General features: G+C 42.6%; 1 long non-coding RNA gene across 1 annotated transcript; it reads left to right on the top strand.

Annotated features, from left to right (window-relative positions):
* The first annotated feature begins 7,871 nt into the window (after nucleotides 1-7,871).
* LOC125400829 (uncharacterized) lies at nucleotides 7,872-19,809 on the top strand. Its single transcript, XR_007232100.3, has 3 exons — nucleotides 7,872-8,000; nucleotides 18,540-18,651; nucleotides 19,533-19,809. It is a non-coding gene; the product is annotated as an uncharacterized LOC125400829 (long non-coding RNA).
* Nucleotides 19,810-20,351: the final 542 nt, after the last annotated feature.

Raw genomic sequence — 20,351 nt, 5'->3', positions numbered from 1 at the left:
CGCCTTTAGGGAGAAGAAATGGTAGTATTGATATCATATGGAGAAGTCCTGAGTTAGAGGGGTTATGTGGTGATTTGAATAAGAATGTGGTGCTTTGAATAAGATTGACTCCCATAGGTTTGTATATTTGAATGCTTAGTCTCCAGGAAGAGGCACTGCATGAGAAGTTTAGAAGAACTGGGAGGTGTGGACTTGTAGGAGGAAGTTTGTCACTCAGGGTGAGCTTGAAGGTTTCAAAAAGCTCACACCAGGCCCAGAGTTTCTTTCTTTCTCTCTTGGTCACAGGTCAGGATGCAGTTCTCCATGTCGTGTCAATAGCTGATGACACACATCTTTTACAAAAGCCCAGAGAATGGGTTCCAAGTTTGAAGTCTTAATTCACATTTCCCCAATGGCTCAGGAGGGTGAACAATTAAAACAACAACAACAACAACAACAACAACAAAAAACATTTCTTAGCTAAGTCGGATCTGACATGAACCCTTCTTCTATGAAGTCTAGATTACAGCTGCCAGTGGAGAAAGGCAATCAATAATTTCTATGCCGGTGAACCACAACATTGTTTAGCATGGCACAAGGATCACTAAAGGTGTGATGGTGGCACTCATATCTTGACGGTAACCCACAGTTTCTAATTGGATTTAATACCTGTTCAACATAAGAGTCATGTTTGATGTTGTAAGCCTAGTTAAATTTCCTATAGCTCATGAGGTTATAGATCCTAGAAAACTTATTGCTACCCCTTACTAAACAAGCACAATCCCTGACTGCATTCTAAATGGTTATCCTTAAATCCACACATATGTAGAGCTCTCACTCCTCATTAAAGATGCTTCTCTTTGCAACAGAGACCAGCACAGAAAGCCACATTGGTTAAAACACAGAGAACAGTCACTCAAGACCAGAACAATGGCAGCGCCCATTGACATGCCAATATGGATGGAGAAAACCTCACAAGATCCCACCCCTAGACAAAGAGCTACTGGCAATTAATAAATGTGGAGACAGGGTGACCAAGTCTTTCAGAGGGATTAGACCCTTAATTAGTTATCTAATACCAAGCGGTCATCCCTAAAACATATACATATAAACAGTAAATTGTCTCAGCAGGTTATATTTATACACACACACACACACACACACACACACACACACACACACACTTAACAACAATGTTTTAGTTAGGGTTTCTATTGCAGCAGTGAAGTGCCACGACCAAAAAGGAAGTTGAGGATAAAGGGTTTATTTGACTTACACTTCCATATCACTATTTATCATTGAAGGAAGTCAGGACAGAAACCAAACAGGGCAGAAACCTGAAGGCAGGAGCTGATGTAGAGGCCCAGGAGGGGTGCTGCTTATTGGTTTGCTCCCCATGGCTTGCTCAGCCTGCTTTCTTATAGAGCCTAGAATCACCAGCCCAGGTATTGCAACACTCACAATGGACTGGGCCTTCCCCCATCAATCACTAAGTAGGAATAGGCACTACAGTTTAACCTGCAGCCTGATCTTAGGGAGGCATTTTCTCAGTTGAGGTTCCCTCCTCTCTGATGACTTTAACTTGTGGCAAGTTGTCATCAATGTAGCCAACCAAACAATAACTAAAGAAAAAGAGGCTGTGAATTTGGCAAGGAGTGGTGGGACATGGGAGGGGTTCGAAAGAATAGAGGAGGGGGAAATGATAGGATTATATTTTAATTGAAAATGAAATAAACGAATAAACAAATTCAAGACTTGCCTGAAATCTCTTAAGTAGACATGCCGTGCCAAACGCATGCATGGCTGAAGCAGCTGCATGTTCCTCCACAGCGGACCCCCTCTGCTTCCACCTGCTATGAGTCTCTCAAATGTCCACAGAATTCCCCTTCATTCCAACTCCCAAGCAGTTCTGCCAGCATGTCATTTTGTACACTTAATTAATATTCATTTATTTTAAGAGTTTGAATTACACTTTTATTTACTTTGCGTGTATGTGTGTGCACATGCACAAGGGAGAGAGGAGAGCTTGCAGGGGTTTCTTCCCTCCTTCCATCATCCAGCAATGCTTTGTTCAGGATTGTTTGGACTTTTCCAGAGTCTTTTGTGCCTCTATACACATTTCAAAGTTCTTTCTTCTTCAATTTCTGTGAAAAATTGCACTGGGATTTTGATAGGGTTTGCATTGAATCTGTAGATTGCCTTCAGGAAAGCCATTTTCACAGTATTACTCTTATTAATCCATGTGCATGGGAGTTTCTCCTTCTTCTGATGCCTTCCTGATTTCTTTCTTTAGTGTCTGAAAGATTTCATTGCATAAGTCTTTCACATTTTACCTCGTTGGTTAGGTTTAGTCCAAAGTGTGTGTGTGTGTGTGTGTGTGTGTGTGTGTGTGTGCGTGTGTGTGTGTGTGTGCGTGTGTGTGTGTTGTGATTAGAATAATTTCTCTCATTTCTTTCTCAATCTGTTTGACTTTGCAATACAGAAAGACACTCTTTGGGGTGTGTTGATGCTCCATCTTATTGCTGTGCTGAAATGCTCCAGTCAGGACTTCAAGCACTATACTGAACAGGTGTAGCTCCTAGCTCCAAATGCAGAGGTCGGTATATATCCCAAAGTAACTGCAGAAATTAAGAAAGTAAAAAGGGACCATGGTGAAGGTGGGAGGGAAGGGTGAAGAGGGACGGTAGTAGGGTACAGGTACTATGAAGTGGGGAATGGGGGAAATGAGTGAGGACTTTATATGGGAATAGGTAAGGGAGGAAGGAAACACTGAGGGAGGAGGAGGACGAGGGAAAAAGACCACCAAGGATGACTGGAAAAGCCATAGGGAAACAGAATTGCAAATGAGTAAGGAAATGTTACAACAGATGCCAAAGGAATTCAGACTGTTACATGGGAATACTTTTAGCACTGAACTTCATTAAACTATAAAAGTCTGAAGGAATCCATGTTTGGGGAGCTTACAGGCCCCAGGAGCGAACTTACTATCATTCTTTTGTTAAACGGACATCATCAAACTGCCCTCTAAACCCATATGCCTGTGTCCATAGATTATTGTGGCTCTTAGAACTCACCAGAGAAGTTTCTCTGCACAGTGATTAGCAGTCAACACGGAAATTCACAGCTGGTCAAAGTGAGAAGTGTAAGTGACGGTCCAGCTACATCTCACCTGGTCATGAAGACAAGAGAGAAACAGTGTTTTCCAGACCTAGCAACACACCTGCTCTCAGGAAGGCACAGTGTCTGTGGTCGTTTGCATAATGACCGAGCCAGACAGTCTAGCATGGGGGTGGAAGGGGTAGGGTGAGGGGGTAGGATGTCATGAGCCCTCTCCCTCAACTGAGGAGCTATGGAAAATTGATAGCTTCAAGAAGCAAGAGAATCAGTTTTCTGTAAGGGTATGGTCCCTGGTAGGTAGATCATGTTCCAGTAGATCACCCAACATCCATGAGCACAGGGGACTTAAAAATCAGAACACAAATTTGGAAGGGAATAGAGAGATGATGGTAGATCTGGTAGGAGTTAAAGAGAGGAACTGGAGATGAATATGATAAAAATACACAGTAAGAAATTCTCAAAAGTTAATGAAAATACATAACAAAAATATATACTGAGGAAAGGTGATGAAGGATTGGAGAGATGGCTCAGCAGTTAAGAACGCTTGCTGCTTTTGAAGTGAACTTGAGTTTGACTCCCGTGCCTCCATATGTGGTTGTGAACCATTCTAGTCCCAGAGGATCTTACAATCTTTCTGGCCTCTGAGGGCACCTGAACTTACAGGCTTACTCCCTCCCAACATGTGTACCAGTAAAAAGAAATCTTTTTTTAAAAATTTTGATGTGATTCACCAATATCAGAAATGAAATATAGAATATCACCACAGGACATATAGGTATCGGAAGATGCCTTCAATGTTCTTAAATCAGATTATGGAAACAGCGAATGGGTTGGTGGGTTAGGAAGAGGTTGAGCTCTGACGGGAAGTGGGTGTAGTCGTAAACGGGGACATGAGATCCCCCTGCCAGTGGAGTTGCTCTGCGTCTTTACTGTGTCACTGTCCCTTGACTAGTTATGATGCTCTGCTAAAATACCAGCCTAGCAGGAAGGAAAGGATGGTAGGGAACATCTCTCTGTTTTTCAGAGCAACACATGTATTTTAAGATTAAAAGCATAGCTAAACGTTTTAAAAGACTGTGCAATGTGCAATGTACAGAAGGTTTATAAAGTCAGTGGGTTCTAAAGTCATGTGTGGCTTTGCGTATAGGTCCCTAGTGGCTCCACCATTAATCCCAGGCCCTGGGTAGCCTGATGCAACATCACTTCTTTTCTGGCTTGGCTTTCTCGTCCCTGAAACTGTCCAGTGTTCTTTCCATCTCTTGTCTGTCTGGGGCATTTTTTTTTTTTCTGGGCAAGGGGCCTCTGCTCCTCCTTAGCGTCATCATTTGTCCAATTGATCTCAGACCACTTCCTGGGGTACACTTCACTTTCCTGCTTTCCTTTCTAGAATGCCAATCTTCTAAAGACAGGAAACGGGTGTGTCTCATCTCTACTCTTTCTCTAGACCTAACTCTGCCCACACAAGTGTTTAATAACATTAGTGACATGAATCGGTACAACTAATTGTCCTCATTCCTTCATGGGATCCTGAATGCCAGGTCTTTGTCTTTTCTGGCCTTAAGGATGTCAATGCTTCCATCCCTGCTTCCATCCCACACTTAAACTCACATGCTGTACCACATTTCACCTTTTTTTGGCCCAAGTATATGTACACCATGTATACGGTGTACATGTGTGTTCACATGTGTAGGAGGTGTATATGTGCATGTTTATATATGTGTGAGGGAGAGGGCAACATTCTCTGGGGTTTCCCTGTCTCTGCCTCCTAAGTTCCTGGGTTACAGACAGGCCACAATGCTTATTCAATGTCTGTGTGGGTTCTGGGGAGCCACACTTTGGTAGCTTTGCTTGTACAAGAAGCACTTTATTCATTGATACGACTCCCCATTCATTGTATTGCACCTTTAAGGCTGAAAGCCAAGAGCAGCCTACACAGTCTGACCTTCAAAGCGAAAAATGTCTCATCAGTTTAGAGGTTGAGACTTCCGGGTCTTGTCAAATATACAAAGGTTTCCAGGAAGTGTTAAGAGAAAGTTTGAACAAGTGAGAATACTTATCCCCTTGCAGAAAGTTGGCCAGTCTGCTTCATGTATAGTGTATGCTCTTTGCTGTTGGAGAGGTGAATTTATTTCCATTGCACAATGTAGGGAACTTGAGTTCATATAGACAAGCTCTTTTCCCAAGGCCAGCAGGGACCAAGGATCTAAGTTAAGATCTGGTTTAATTCCCAAGCTCTTTCCAGCAAGGGCAAGACTATCCCTTAGGCATTTTTCTAATAATAATTTTCGCTTTAGGAGAAAGACTAGACAGTGTTTTGTCTGACCTTTCCAATTATCTGACGAGCCCAGTGTTAATCAGCTGAGTCAGAACTGATGACCTCAGGATGGCTTAAGCCCCAAACCATCTTCTGATGAAATGATAAAACAAGACTGCTAGGCTAATTAACAAGTCCAAAAAATTATGTGAGCCCCAATGATGCCATTGCTTCTGGCCCATCCCACACCTTTCCCAAATAAGAAAGCAACTAATTTGCAAAATCCTGGCATCTGTGCAGCAGCTGTGAGAGCCACTGACATATAAGATTAGCATAAAATTAATTCCTGTTGGGGGAGCATTATTACCGCCCCTGATGCGGTTCAGAAAGTGATTAGTACTGTGTGGAATGGTGGGTACCACTTTTTTGAAAACTCCTGATGAAATCTGTGGGGAATATAGTTTTCTACATAAACCTAGGATACACATTTTGCATAAAGATCGTGTGTTTACTCCACTGCCTCAGTCCATTTCAGCTGAAAAATGTCATAGACTTGGTGATTCTCAAATTGGGATCCTAGGAACTCCAGGATCAATGAACAGGCTGATTTGTGTGTGGTGAGAGCTCACTTCCTGGCTCACACTATCCTCAGGTGGTGTGAAGGGTTGCACCCTCCTGGGACTTCTGATAAGGACACTAATCTGTACTCCCATCCTCATGACCTTGCTGCCTCTCAAATGCCCACCTCTTGAATTTTGAAAGGACATGTTGACTCTGAGTCAGCTATTTTGTGCAGTGGTTTTTCTCAGTGATTTGAGACGTAGAAAAATGTATCGGTGTGCAAATGAGTCTTTTGGAATATTTCCATGAGTAATTTGATGTAGAAGACAATTATGGTGATTTAAATCCTTTAAGTTAAATGTACTTTAACTGAACAGAAACTCTAATTTCAAATGGAAAAGAAAAACAAGTGAGTGAATCTGCTCTACTCCTGTATGGGAGCCATGTGTCCCGATGATAGCAAACAACACAGCGGAGACTCTTACCTACAGTAGACAGCTGCAGCTTTGGTTTCAGGCCTTTTCTGATAGCTTTCTCCCTTAACTAAATATCACACAATATGTTGAAGTCACTTATGGTAATAATATGAAGAAGTTTTGCGCTAAGCTTTTTCCAGAAACATCATTTTATTGCTTTTCTACAATATATTGTATTGTATAGATGGGCATAATTTACTTGGTAATTGCCTAAATGTCAGACTTTATATTTGTTTCCAGTTTTCACTACTACAGATAATGACGTGATGCTTATCTTCCTACATGCTGCTTTATCTGCGTTTTAATTTAGTTCCACTGATTTGCTACAAATGCAATTACTTGGTCAAAGCAGTTTCTGGATACAATTTTGGGTATAAACATTGTTAGATAGACTTATTTTCTTTTTAGCAATAGCTATAATATATTCAAGGACAAAAGGGCTCTCTGGGACCCCTTTGATAATGGCACTAATCCTGTCCTGGAGGATTCTGTCTTTATTTGTAAATACATCCCAAAGGCCTTACCTAAAGTCCTATCTAGTAAAATAACCCCCCTTTCAAATGAAGGAAAATACGAACACTTTCAGACAAACTGAAATCGAAACAGTTATTGCCTTTAAGCATACATTAAATGAAATATTAAAGGATTTTCTAAGACAGAAGAAGAGCTTATCTCCAATAAAAATATGGAAATACAAGAAATAAAGAGAATCAGAAAAATGTAAAGACGTGGACAAATTTAAATGTCAAATCTACATAGCAATAATAACTTAAAACACGCAGAGAATGAATAGATAAAGCCACGCAAAGTATGACAGCAAGGTAAGAGAATTAAACTTTACAAAGTCCCTTCATGTATGAAAACTGAGTCAAGGAACCATTTTTATTGGACTTGAACAGGTTGTTATAATCACTGGGTAATCATTGAAGGAAATGCAAAATAGTGATAACTAGGGAGGCAAGATGGATGGAACTGAAAGATAATTCAGAATCTTTTCAAAAATGCAAGTGTGATGGTGGTACCCCCCCCCCCCCACACATATTAGCAACTGTGTTGACTGTCAATGGACTAAACAGGTCGATTAAAAATGTAACATCCCTATTGACGAAGGCGAGGGTGCAACCAGAGACTTGAGACATAAAGGCAGAGAGGTGATGGAGGTGGATGGGAACAAGGCATATTTCAAGTTATGGGGAGAAGAGGAGGGAAAGGAATCACCAAAACCAGATTCTGCTTGAAAATGCCATAGTAAAATTCAATTCTGTATGTGCCAACTAGAACATAAAATAGAATACAGAGCCGTGAAAGATATTATGGTTGATTTACATCAACTGACAACAAATTAGGATCTTCTGAGGATGGAATTTCAGCTGCAGAACTGTCCTGATTGTTTTGATTGACGTGGCAATGCCCACCCACACTGAATGTGGGCGGCACCTTCTGGTAGCAGCCCAGATTTTTAAAGAAAAGGCGTGGCAGAAAGAAGTTCATCTTACATTTTGCTTGCTTGGCCTCCCTTCTTGCTGCTACTGATTCTACCTCTGACAACGGAACTAGAATTTCCAAGCTCTCATTGTGGACTAGGGACCAGCGGCTCTCTGGCAGTCTTTCAGGTGGGTTTCCGGCACCAGATTGGGAGTGCAGAGGCAGCCTGCCAGCATTAGTGAGAGGCAGCTTCTGTGGGGCTATTCCCTACTTGGCTGGTGAGGCAGCAGCCTCAAGGAAGGAGCAACTACCAATCTCTCAGCTTCTCAGTATGATTTGACTAGTGTCACTATCTTAAAGCTTATTTAATACATTCTGATAAGTATGTGTGAACATATATATGTATATTTATCACATATATGTGTGTGTGTATATACATATACAGTCATTCTCTTGGTTATTTGCCCCTAGAGAAGTGGTTCTCGATCTGTGAGTCATGACCCCCCACAGATAGGGTTACAAGTCAGATATCCTGCTTATCAGGTATTTGCATTTTGATCCATAACAGTATCAAACTTACAGTATGAGGTGGCAACAGAATGATTTTATGATTGGGGGGTCACCATAACACGAGAGACTGTTATAAAAGGGTCAAAGCGGTAGGGAGGATGAGAGTTACTGCTCTGCAGGAAACTAAAGCACTAAACACATGCATACAAATAAAAAAATGAAACCTCTCAAAATTAAAAAAGACTGAAGAATAAGAACACAAAAGAGCACTTTACCCGAGGCCAGGCCGGATCTAGGGTCCCCAGATAAGACATTGCACACTGCCTGCTAACACTCCTTAGAACTGAACCAACAACCCCAGACTGCACTCCCTCCTTATTAGAATCATACCTGACTTCTCAATGGAGACCCTAAAGTCCAGAAAAGCCTGCAGTCTTGCAGACTCTAAGAGACCACGGATGCCAGGCCAGACTACTATACCCAGCAAAACTTCCACTCACCATAGAAGGAGAAAACAAAAACAAAATTCATAAAATGTTCAAATGTAAACTATATCTATCCACAAATCCAGTCCTACCGAAGGTAACCTGAGGATAGATATGCAGATCTGGAAGATTATTGAGATGTATAAATGAGTACTATAAGTGAATGTACCTAGCTCATTGTGTGGTCCCCAAATGCCCAGCAATCTACATCCTAGTGTGGTTAGCAGCCGAAATAGAATGTCCCAGACTGGATGACCTAAATGATGGGTACTCTTTTCTAACATTTCTGGATGGTGAATAGTTGATATCAAGGTCATTTTTAATATGAATTCTTGTATGGGTGCTTCTCTTGGGTAGACCTGTTCTCTGTGTCCTCCCTTGGAGAGAAGATAAGCAAGCCCTCCGATGTCTGTCCCTCCACTTAAGGATGCTGAAACTTGTCACATTAAGGCTCCATCCTGTAACCTTATATAATATTTTTTCTTTTTTTTATAAATTTATTTATTTATTATGTATACAACATTCCTTCCATGTATGCTTGCATGCCAGAAGAGGGCACCAGATCTCATTATAGATGGCTGTGAGTCACCATGTGGTTGCTGGGAATTGAACTCAGGACCTTTGGAAGAATTAACCTGTGAACCATCTCTCCAGCCCTATAATATTTTTTTTTTCTGTTAAGACTATGTAGCCTAGACTGGCCTCAGGCTCACAGAAATCCTGCCTCTGCCTCCTGACTGTTGGAATTAAAAACATGTGTTACTACACTATACCAAATCTTGCATAATCTTAATTATTTCTCGGAGTGATTTGAATGAGGAAAATCTTACAAAGGCTTGGGCATTTGAATGATCAGTTCCTCAGTTGGTGGCTCTGTTTGAGAGGCATAGGGTGAGCCTTGCTGAAGGAAGTGCATCATTTGGAGCCTTCAACTGTGTTGGCTTTAAGATTCAAGCCTCCCCTACATTGTTTGCTTCCTTTACTTTGTGATCTCAGCTTCCTGTTGCAGCCATGTCTGGGGCCTACTTCCTGTTGCAGCCATGTCTGGGGCCTACTTCCTGTTGCAGCCATGTCTGGGGCCTACTTCCTGTTGCAGCCATGTCTGGGGCCTGCTTCCTGCTACCACACTGTCCCCACCGTTAGACTCGAACTCTCTGAAACTGTAAGACTAAGGAAATCCTTTCTTCTGTGAGCTGTCTAGCTCATGATGTTTTATCACAACCACAGGGAAGCAACTGGTACAGCTCAGTATTGATGATTAATACTACTAATTAGTCACAATTCAGGAAGATGTGGGTGGGTGCAAGGGAACACCAGTTAGTTCATAGAGACACCTCTCCTTCACGTCAGCCTCTGACCCAGATCTTCAGAACAGGTCAGTCGTTTGTAAACCCACATAGGGAGTTCTCCCCCATGGGTAAGAAAATGAAGTTCCTTCTCGTTGGTTGGCTGAAGTCATAGTTGCAGCTGTAGAGGAGGAAGAGGTGGGGTTGGGGTTATGTGAAGGAACTGGGAGCCTCCAAAGAAACAACCCATGAAGTACAAGGCAAAAGAGGTAGTGGATAACGTGACTGACTCAACAACACGACACAAAATTCAGAGAGGACAAAGACGGAACTTCAAGGTGGGGAGCACCTTCGACATTTGACCGCCATGACTGGATACTGTGGCTGTGTGAAGAGAGAGAAGGTAGACAAGGGGCGTTTCCAGTATCTAAGATGCTCCAGTATCTAAGGCTTGTAGCATGTATCCCAGGAAAGAGAATGGATAAAGTACAGGGTGGGCTCCTAATACGGACTGAGCGTTTGACAAAAGGCGCCCTTGGGCAATAAGGCAGGCCATTCAGAAGTGTCAGCACCGAGCCCATCCCAACAATGAGCCTAAACTGACCCCTGGGTGAATTCCACTGCTGAGCTGCTGCTTGGCATTTCAGGAGCTGGCTGGGGAGGAATATGATGGTGGAGCCACAGGGTGTAGAACACGGAGAACTTATTATAGAGCAGTAAGAGATGAGACTGGCTAGAGCCAAAGGGACCATTACAGAGAGAAGCACTCTTGCAGAGTGAGAAGGGGCAATGGCGAAGGGGCCCCTGTGCCCACTAACACGTTGAAGCTTATTACTGTTTTTAAATCTCTGGAACAAATAGGTTTCATAAGAGGCTATTTTCTATCTAGGCGATTGACAGGTTTGTTTATCTTAATTCTTAAGGGAAAAAACAATTGTATGCCTTGCTTTTTGTGGCCAAAAATGCTGTGTCTCAATTCAAAGCTAGAGAGACAAATTGGACCCCAATTTTTTAAATCCCCAAATTATGTGACAGAATAGACTTCTTTTAAAGTTAAGAAAGAGAATAAATGAAAATCAATTTGTTTTAAAGATGTCCATGCTTTATAGAGGCCCTTGTCTTTCTTTTCTGCACTTCAACAAGCCATGCTATGTGTGTGGTATTATGACTATTGAAGAGAAACTGTGAGGCTCCTTCAGTCTTTCGAAAAATACCCGGTGTTTCAAATGCTTAGAAGAATTATTGTGATACTGTCTCCTTCCTAAAAGTTAATGTGTAACCGAAGACACGGGAGGTGGGGCCTGAGGCTGGTGATGGCGGAGAAGTCCATCTGCGGTGACCTTTAAGCAGTTGAGTTCAAACCTGCTATGTAGGTTTTTTTCTCTTTTTATTTTCCTTTAGCTGGGTTTGTGACACTAAGCCCATTTTTATACAATCCTGAGTAATGAAAATTAAACAAGGGGCTCCAGAACCCCTGGGCAAAAGCAGAGAATGGCACTGTGATTGGTCAGCATGAGGGAATTTACCAGGACAGGGGCACCTCTGTCTTCCCCAGGGATCTTGATGATGGGCCGTACTTGCCTGCCTCCCACAGGGATCAAATTGGACCAGTTAGGGAGACTCCTCTGATTCCTGGAAGCATGTCTTTGCTATTGAAGGGGCTCTCAGAGGATCCCGAGGTCATAGTCCAGTGTGTGGCTGCATAAGTAGACTTCCTAGGAGGATCCTGAGGGATGTATCCCCCAGTTCCAGAGGCCTTGGGTTCTGACCCCCTTGAGGCACATGATCATCATAGGCTTAGGACCCAGCAGGACTAACGCAGCTCACAGGCATCTTCCTCCAGACACCCCTCGTCCTCATCATGAGATGTTGATCTGTTCCCATGGCACTTCATTGCCTAAAGTGTTCCTTGTCTTGCAGTTCTTAGTCCCATTTGGAGCCAGCTCCCAGTAAACATTCATTAGACATTCAGGGGACACAGGTAACAAAAAGTATCCCTTTCTTCTCTGAGCTCATCGTGGTCCCCAGGTGGGTAAATAATTCATCTATTCGGTTTAATGAGTGTTAAAATGAACTCGCTTAATGAATATTTATTTAGGAGCTAGATAATATTTACACCTACAGAGTGCCTTGCAGATATAAGACACTTAATAAATATCTCTTAAATTACTGAGAAAAATCTCAATACAGCATAAAACAGTCTTCCTTCTGTGAGCTCATATGTAAACACCCTTCCCTTACACACACACACACACACACACACACACACACACACACACACCTACACACACTTTCATTTCAGAAATATTTCTTTCAATTAGAAGAATGCCTGCAGGAAAAAATAATAATCTCATTGTAAAGTAGCAAATTATAATTTAGAAATTAAATATATTCAGGAACTACCATGCATTAACTTTCTACTCAAGATAGCACATGTCTATAAGGGCCATGGGTGGATTACTTGTCTAACTGAAGCAACAGAAAATTTGTTCTGGAGGCCAGAGTCCAGTGGGTATGGACAAATTCTTCTGCTAGGGGATAGCACAGGATCCTTAAGTCTTTTTGAATATTAGAGGAAGAGGGTAGCATTCTTAGACCAAAACCATGAGGCAAGCTGAAGAGAAAGTCCATGGACACTCAGATTCTTGCCAAATACACAGACTGGCTTTTGGCAAATAATGAGTTTTTTAAATTTAATTTACATTCAACATTGACCTCACGGGCTGTCTACTTAGGACATAGAAGGCCATAAAGTTGTACGACAGCGGGCCAAAGTAAGAGCTTGGTGAGGGGGTGGTTGCCGGGAGTCTAGGAAGTGAAGCTGAGCATCAAACAAAAGTTAGGTTTCAGAGTTTCACGGCAGAAGAGAAGGTGAGCGCTGTGGCAGCACTGAGACAGGTAGAAGGTCAGGCAGAGCGAAGGGACATCTCTGAACACACAGGAGTGCGGAGGAACACCAGAGAGGGAAAGAGGCCCAGGCTGATGAAGGAGGGTCAGTGTTAGGTTGTGGAGACTGGAGTTTGACTGAAGCTGTGAGGTCGTCAAGTGAAGGGTGTCAGAGGGAAATGATGTTTGGAGGAGTTGGGAGAATAAAGAACTCAGACTGAGCAGGAAGTCAGGAGGGACAGTGCTTTGTCATCCAGCTCCAACGCTGGTGCTTTGACCAACTCCATGTCTGTTACCTGGAAACTCAAATGACAGAAACGATCACATAGACCACTTCCCAGTCTGTCCAAGTTCATCAATGCCATGTCATTATCATGGGGCCAAAGCAATGGGAAATTATTTTAAGATATGTAGACAGAGCGGAGAGAGGGTGTTAGTTCTGTGCGTGGGATGATTACGACAATTTAAAAAATAAAAATGAAAAGAAGTCTTTTTCAAAACATTGCTTCCCTCAGTCAAGCTCCCAGGTGTTCACTGACCTTGGTGGTCAGGAATAGGGCTGTCTTACCAGCTGTAGACCCCTGAAGCCTACAGTCTCAGTCGCTTTGGAGTGCTGATGAGCTTCTCTGCCCCTAGATCTGCCTGGTCTCTAGGGCACTTCTCACCATACGGCACAGCTGCTGAGGATTCTGAGGTTTCTCAAGCATTAGAGCAAGGGTTGCCACAGCCACTAATTTGCAATTATTTATATTCCCATTCAAATTTCAATGAATTACTAAAATTAAGAAGGGGGTAAAAAACCTCTCCTAAGTAGATGATGCCCATGGGGTATGAATTTTATGATTCACTCCGTTGTTGAAGTCAGTCTCCCAAATGGTTTGGTTCTGGTACCAAAAGCCTGTGTCAGGACAATTGTGCCCTGTTCCATCAAGTTCTGGCCAAAGATGCCACCACCTGGAAACTGAACCGCTTCTGTGACTCTTTGAACCCATGTTATGGACAGTTTCCAAAGCTTAAGGATGGAGAAAAAAAAATCAGTTTTTAATTGAATCGCTGCAATGTACTAGTAAGGCTAGTTAAGCATATAATTAATTGTTGTAACTATAGCAACAGGATTAACTGGCACTATTAGGGTGGGCACCAGGGGTTCAGTGAGCAGCTCTTAGGAAGACAAGTGTTAGAGACTGCAGAAAGTCATTCACTCCCCTCCAGTGGTTCTCCAGAGAGCTGCACACTCTTTTGCAAACCAAAATAAATCCACTTAATAATATTTCCTTAGATTCATGCAGCTTTCCTTACCCCAGTGGGTCCTGGGGTGCTTTGTAAGCCATGAGCATAAATATATAGATCTGGAATAATGGATCGGGCCAGATTTTTCTAGTACTTAAACAACTCTCTGGCGGTTTGTTCTGCACCTTTGGAAGCTCCATTACCTTCAGGATACACAGAATCTGTAATTTATTAAGTGGAGTCCCCACAGGCCCAAGGCCTGAAAACTCTGGCTTGGAGAGAGGCGGCTCCTGAGATGGGACTTTTACATATTTATGCTCAGTTTCATTGCAAAAAGGATCACAGCAGCCTTACAGAGCACACAGAGTCTATCAGCATGAAATAAATACAAGCAGGAAATCCAAGCCTGGGCACATTACAGAGAGAAAGAGTTATCTAAACATACAGACGCAGTTGCTCCTTACACTGTAAGAGGATGGAAATAAAGAGAGTGGCTTGAGCTAATTAAAAAATTTCTCCAAAGTTCATGGTCATCTAATGGATAAAACCAGGGACTGTGTATGTGTCTCTAAGGTAGTTGACCCCACGGAAAATAAAGACCAAAAATAGAAGAATAAAAATTCATTTTTCTTTTACAAACTAGAAAAATATCTTTGTGATCTTGGGGGTGACGTAAGGTTTTCTTTATGAAAAGGTACAGCAGGAACTGAAAGAAATGAGAAATTGAAAAAAAAAGACAGAGGTGTGAATATGATCAAGCACACTGTGTGTGTATGCATGTGTGTGCACATACATATGCATGTGCACACACATGTGTAAATCTCAGAACAAAATATCTTACTTGGAACACTTAGTAGATGAAGTTTTCAGCTGGACATGAGACTCCTGCCTGACATCATAGTACTCTGAAGCAGGAAGACCAAATGTCAAGCCAGTTTCTGGATACATTATGTGATCCTGTCTGAAAAAAAAAAACAATACAAAAATACGAATGTTTCTTCATGGTAGACAGTATGCCTAGCATATTTAACGCTGTGGGACAGTGGTCTTGTATCCTGTAAAGATTTGTCACTTGTATTTTAATGAAACACTGATTGGCCAGTAGCCAGGCAGGAAGTATAGGTGGAGCCACCAGGCAGGAAGTAGAGGAGGGGCAACAAGAAGAGGAGAATTCTGTGAAGAGGAAAGGCACATTCTGCAGCCATAACCCAGACACAGAAGAAGCAAGATGAGAATGTGTCGCAGATAAAATGTACCAAGACATGAGACTAACACAGACAAGAATTATGGGTTAAGAAGCCTGAGCTAATAGGCCAACCAGTTTATAATTAATGTAGGACTCTATGTATTTATTTGGGACTGAACTGTTGTGGTACTAGGTGGGACAGAACCCCCATCAACAGTTCAAGACTCCGAAATCAATCTCTAGCATCAAGGAAACAATGGTTGAGCTCTGAGCTCTTGGAGCCAGACATGGAGACACATGACCCGTCTAATAAAGATCTGAATGGCCAATAGCTAGGCAGGGGAGAGAAGGAAGAGGGGGAGAAATCTAGTCTTGAGAGAAGAGCAAGTAGCAAGAAAAGGAGGGGAGCAGAACACCAGGGCCCAGCCACCCAGCCACAGAATCAGCCATGGAATAAGAAGGAAAGAAAGATATATAGAATAAAGAAAGGTAAGAAGTTAAGAGGCAAAACATACTTAAAGAGAAATGGGATAATTTAAGTTAGAAAAGCTGGCTAGAAACAGTCCAAACTAAGACTGGGCATTTATAAGTAAGAATAAATCTCTGTATATTTATTTGAGATACAAGCAGCAAGCCAAAGAGTAAATAAAATCAAAAGCCAAAAGAATGCACAATGTTGAGTTTCTAGATTTTCTAGAATGATTATGCTTGTGCAGGTCTACAATGAAAAAAGACAAACGCAGCAGAAAGAAATACAAAATGTATGATTTGTGGAGAAAAGGAAAACCATGAATCTTCAGGTTGCAGCCCGATCTGGGGATATAGGCCCAGTTACTGACAGAGGGCCTGGTCTGTACTGTGTCAAATGAGAGATGCTATCATGGAAAGACCCTGCCCAGATAAGCCTCTAATTCCTGAAGAGAGCCTAGGGTATTTTCTGTTCCTAAAAAGCAACTGAATAAAAGTGCCATTGCTAAATAGGATTTGAAGAGGCTAGTCTCCATTCTGATGAAGCAGGCTAACTTGGCCGTGTTATCCATGGGGTGCGGGCTCTAGAGATGAAGAAAGAGTGAAGGTGTCATGAATTCTTCCCCTGCAGGTCCAGGGAGTGACTGGCACCAGGCAGCGGTTGGGAGGGGAGCCTCTGTGTGAAGCCCCTAAGAGAGCAAGAGACTGTAGGAAGTTATTGCAGGAAGGTGTGAAAGTGAAGCCCGTGTTACAGTGGAAGCCGCAAGACACTGGAAATGGCATGGGATGCATACTAGGGAGATCTGCATGCAAGGAGTGGAACCAGACCAAGAGAAAGACGTGTGGTGCAGGCATCAAAGCTGAGGAGCAGGACTCCCCGAGCCCTTTGGAAGGAAAACTACGAGACATGGGAGCTATAGGGTTCTGTGTTTACCTGCTGGGCTTTGGTCCAGTATTTTCTGACAATTTCTCCCTTTAAATGAGAAATGTCTTATCATCGGTTCAGCTAGGGTATTTGAAGAGTTGACACATGGGCTCCCACAGTTGGTCTCCAGTTTGTGACAGCATTTGGGGGGGGGACTTAGGTTGTACAGTCTTGCTGGAAGAAGTCGTGGGGGGCAGGCTTAGGGAACTCATAACCTATAACAACTTACAATTTCTTCTCTGTGATGTCAGCTGGGAATATGATCTCTGTGTACCTGTCATTTGCTGCTCTGCCTTCCTGCTATGATGGACTCTTATCCTCTGGAGCAGCAAGTCAAAACAAACTCCTTTTACCCTCAGTTGCTTTTGGTCACGTGTCTTATTACGAAGATAGAAAAGCGTCTAATACAAAGCAATAGTGTTATAATTGATATAACTAGGCAAAAAACACCCCTGAGAAGTAGAGAACAATTTGGTTCTGAGAGGGTGGGCTTCAGTGCTACTTCCCAGTGTGCCCGTAGCTCATGAGAATACTGTGGCAGGGCCCTTCTCTATGACTATTTCATGGCATCGTTATCTTCATTTGACTTGGATGTAGGCTTGCTGTCTGGTGCAGAGCGTATGGTTCATATCTAGATGGGCACACAAGTGCTCGGCACTGGAGGCTATTCCCCACACTCTTTTCTAGTCACCCCGTCCCATAGGCGGTAATCACATTGGAAATATCAGAGTTATGCGTTTAAAGCTGGGAGGCTTGTTCTGTTGGTTAAAGTAGGAAGGAGGAGAGAGGGCAGGCGGCAGAGCTCTTAATCCATCACCCACGCTCATCTCTATAGTTCAAGATGTGGAGAAGAGAAAAGTAATCTCCTCCCATACACAGAGAGACAAGAAGAAAAATGTCTGGATAGTACCTTGGGAACAGAGATGGAGATGTATCTCCCAGCAAACAGCTCAGGAATGGCAGTCAGATTCTGTAATTTACTCTCCAATGGGGATCCTGAAGATCTCTGAGTAACGTTGCTCAGTTCTTAGAACTTTCTTAAATGTGTCAAATATCCCTTCCTAACCCTCATCAATGTAACTATACTAGTTACCAGTAAGTTCACTGTATGGTGCAGTTGAGTATTATGCATGGTATAGGTTAATAATTTTCTTTTATATTTCCTGGACCCAACAAAAGAATGACTCATTTGGAAAGGATTTCAATTCACATACTGTTAAATTGTGCTTTAAGAAGTTTTCCAGCCATCGAGAACAATGGAGATTTGATTTACAAATGCTGGTATTAGTTGTATCATTCTCTGTAGACACTGGTCCAGGTTCCATGAAATGGGATGGGCAGATGTTGGGCTGATGTTGCAATCAGTTTCTCTCCCTGCTCCTGCTCAGTACCTGGTAGTCAGAGGAAGGCAGTTTTATTTAAATGACTAATGCATTAAACTTTAATCCTCGCTATGTCTCTCTGGTGTATATTCTGAGAGCAAGAAACTATTGATATACAGTCTTGATTTTTGTTTGTGAAAAGAGTAAGAGCCTCTTTTTAGTTAACAAAGAAGTGGAATGATGTCTCATGTTTCTGTGTATCAAAATTTCCTTCCTAATATACAAAAATGTATTTGAGGAACTCAGGCCAAGATTTTTTTCTATTAAATTATAATAGTTCACTTGATGAGAATGACTCAACTTTCTCTCTCTCTCTCTCTCTCTCTCTCTCTCTTTTCTTCCTTCCTTCTTTCTTATTTTTGTGTATAGGCAGCCTGTGAAATGACACATTCACAGAGGTCAGAGGACAACTTTTGGAAGTCAATTCTTCCCTGCCACCTTCTGGGATGCTGGGATTGAACTCTGATTCTTGGGTCCACCTGTAAGTACCTGTACCCATTGAGAAACCTTGTCTCCTCTCTTTGGTCTTTTTTAGCAAGAGATCACCACTCTATTTTAAAGGAAGAACTTATTTTCTCTAAGATGTCTGTGGAGGCCAGCCTGTTATCCCAGGCACTCGGGAGACTGCGTCATGAGGATCATAAATTCAAGGCCTGCCTGGGTTGCAGAGTGACAGCAAAGCAATTCCGGGAGACTTAGTGATGCTCTGTTTCAAAATAAAAAGTATAAAAGCGTTCTGAGGGTATAGATGAGATATAGCACACTTGCCGGAAAGTCCTGAGTTCAAGCCCCACCAACCACCCCCTCCCAAAGAAAAACTGTGTGGAACAGTTATATATGGAGACAACTATCCAGGGAATGAGTTTAAAATGAGAAGCAGGAGTATATCAGTGGTTTCTGGCCATTTATTCTACATGGTTGCTGCTTCATACCGACCCCACGAAGGGCCAACTGCTAACATTGTGGGCTTTCCTTCCACCCGCTTCCCAGCTCCTTAAGAATGCGGATGAAACTTTGGTATGTGACTGTTGCTCTTCTCCCATTACTCTGTGATTCCTCTAAGGAGCCTGATGGGGGCTCTCCCTGCAATGCACTTACAGAAAGGACGTTTGTTCCCATGCTTCCTGACTCAGCGGAGTCAGGGTCCTTACAGTCAAGGCATCAGTGCGTGCTCTGAGATTCCCCGATATATTACCCATCTCGTCTCAGTGTCTGATAAGAGGCCTATCTGACCGGCAGGCCATAGGTGCAATGTGCAGATGATGCTTGGCTCTCTCCATGAGGTCATAGGTCAGCTCACAAACCTTGGCCCTGTGCCATTTCTTTTTTTCTTCCTTCCTTCTTTTTTTCTTTTTTTAACAGTTTGCAGTGTTAGAAGGCTTCCTTCAGAAGCCCAGGGACCATATGGACATGCTTGACATCCAGCCCTTAGGAGGAGGTAAAAGAAGTATTGGTGTCTGCTCTTATCTGAACTTGAAGTAACAGGGAAAGTCTACACATGGCTTCTGTCGTGGGGAGGTCAAGTTTGGCGTTGCATGTGTTTGGAAAAAAGGAAAGGATCAGCCATTTCTCCTTTGCTGGGATCTATGTGATACTCCCAATGCAGAGTACACTCATACCCACCCCGGCCCCAGGTATGAAATAAACATTGATCTGCAATCTTGTAGTCTCATACTTTCACTCTATGGATACTTATTAGAGATTTCTAGATTAGGTATTTTCTCAGTAGGTAAATACATGGTAAGGTCACCGTATGACTCAGCGATGTTACTTCTTGTTTTCAAACCCCCACTGAACCCAGGGTGCTCAGCAGCAATTGGTAATCTCATGTTCACAGCTGCATTTTCACAAAGTCACAGGATAGAAGGGTAGAAACAAATCAAATTGATGGATGAAACACACAGATGTGTGCACAAATGCATCCATGAGTGTACAAGCATGCACGCACGCACACACATACACACACGCACACAACGACATGGAGATTGTTACATTAGCAATGCTCCTTTTGACAAAAGCCATTTCCCTTGCATACTTTTGCTCCAAGGAATCCAAAGTTATTTAGGCACAGGTTGGACAAACTGGAGCTAATCAGCTGACTAAAATCACTCTTTACAGATCCTAACACAGGGCTACTTATCTGACCTTAGATAAAATTCTGATCAGAAAATAGAGCTTCTA

Source organism: Myodes glareolus, chromosome 24 (genome assembly GCF_982192425.1).
Source record: "Myodes glareolus chromosome 24, mMyoGla1.1, whole genome shotgun sequence".
Classification (NCBI taxonomy): Eukaryota; Metazoa; Chordata; class Mammalia; order Rodentia; family Cricetidae; genus Myodes; species Myodes glareolus.
Note: the sequence above shows the minus strand (reverse complement) of the source record. Positions and strands in the feature narration are given on the sequence as shown.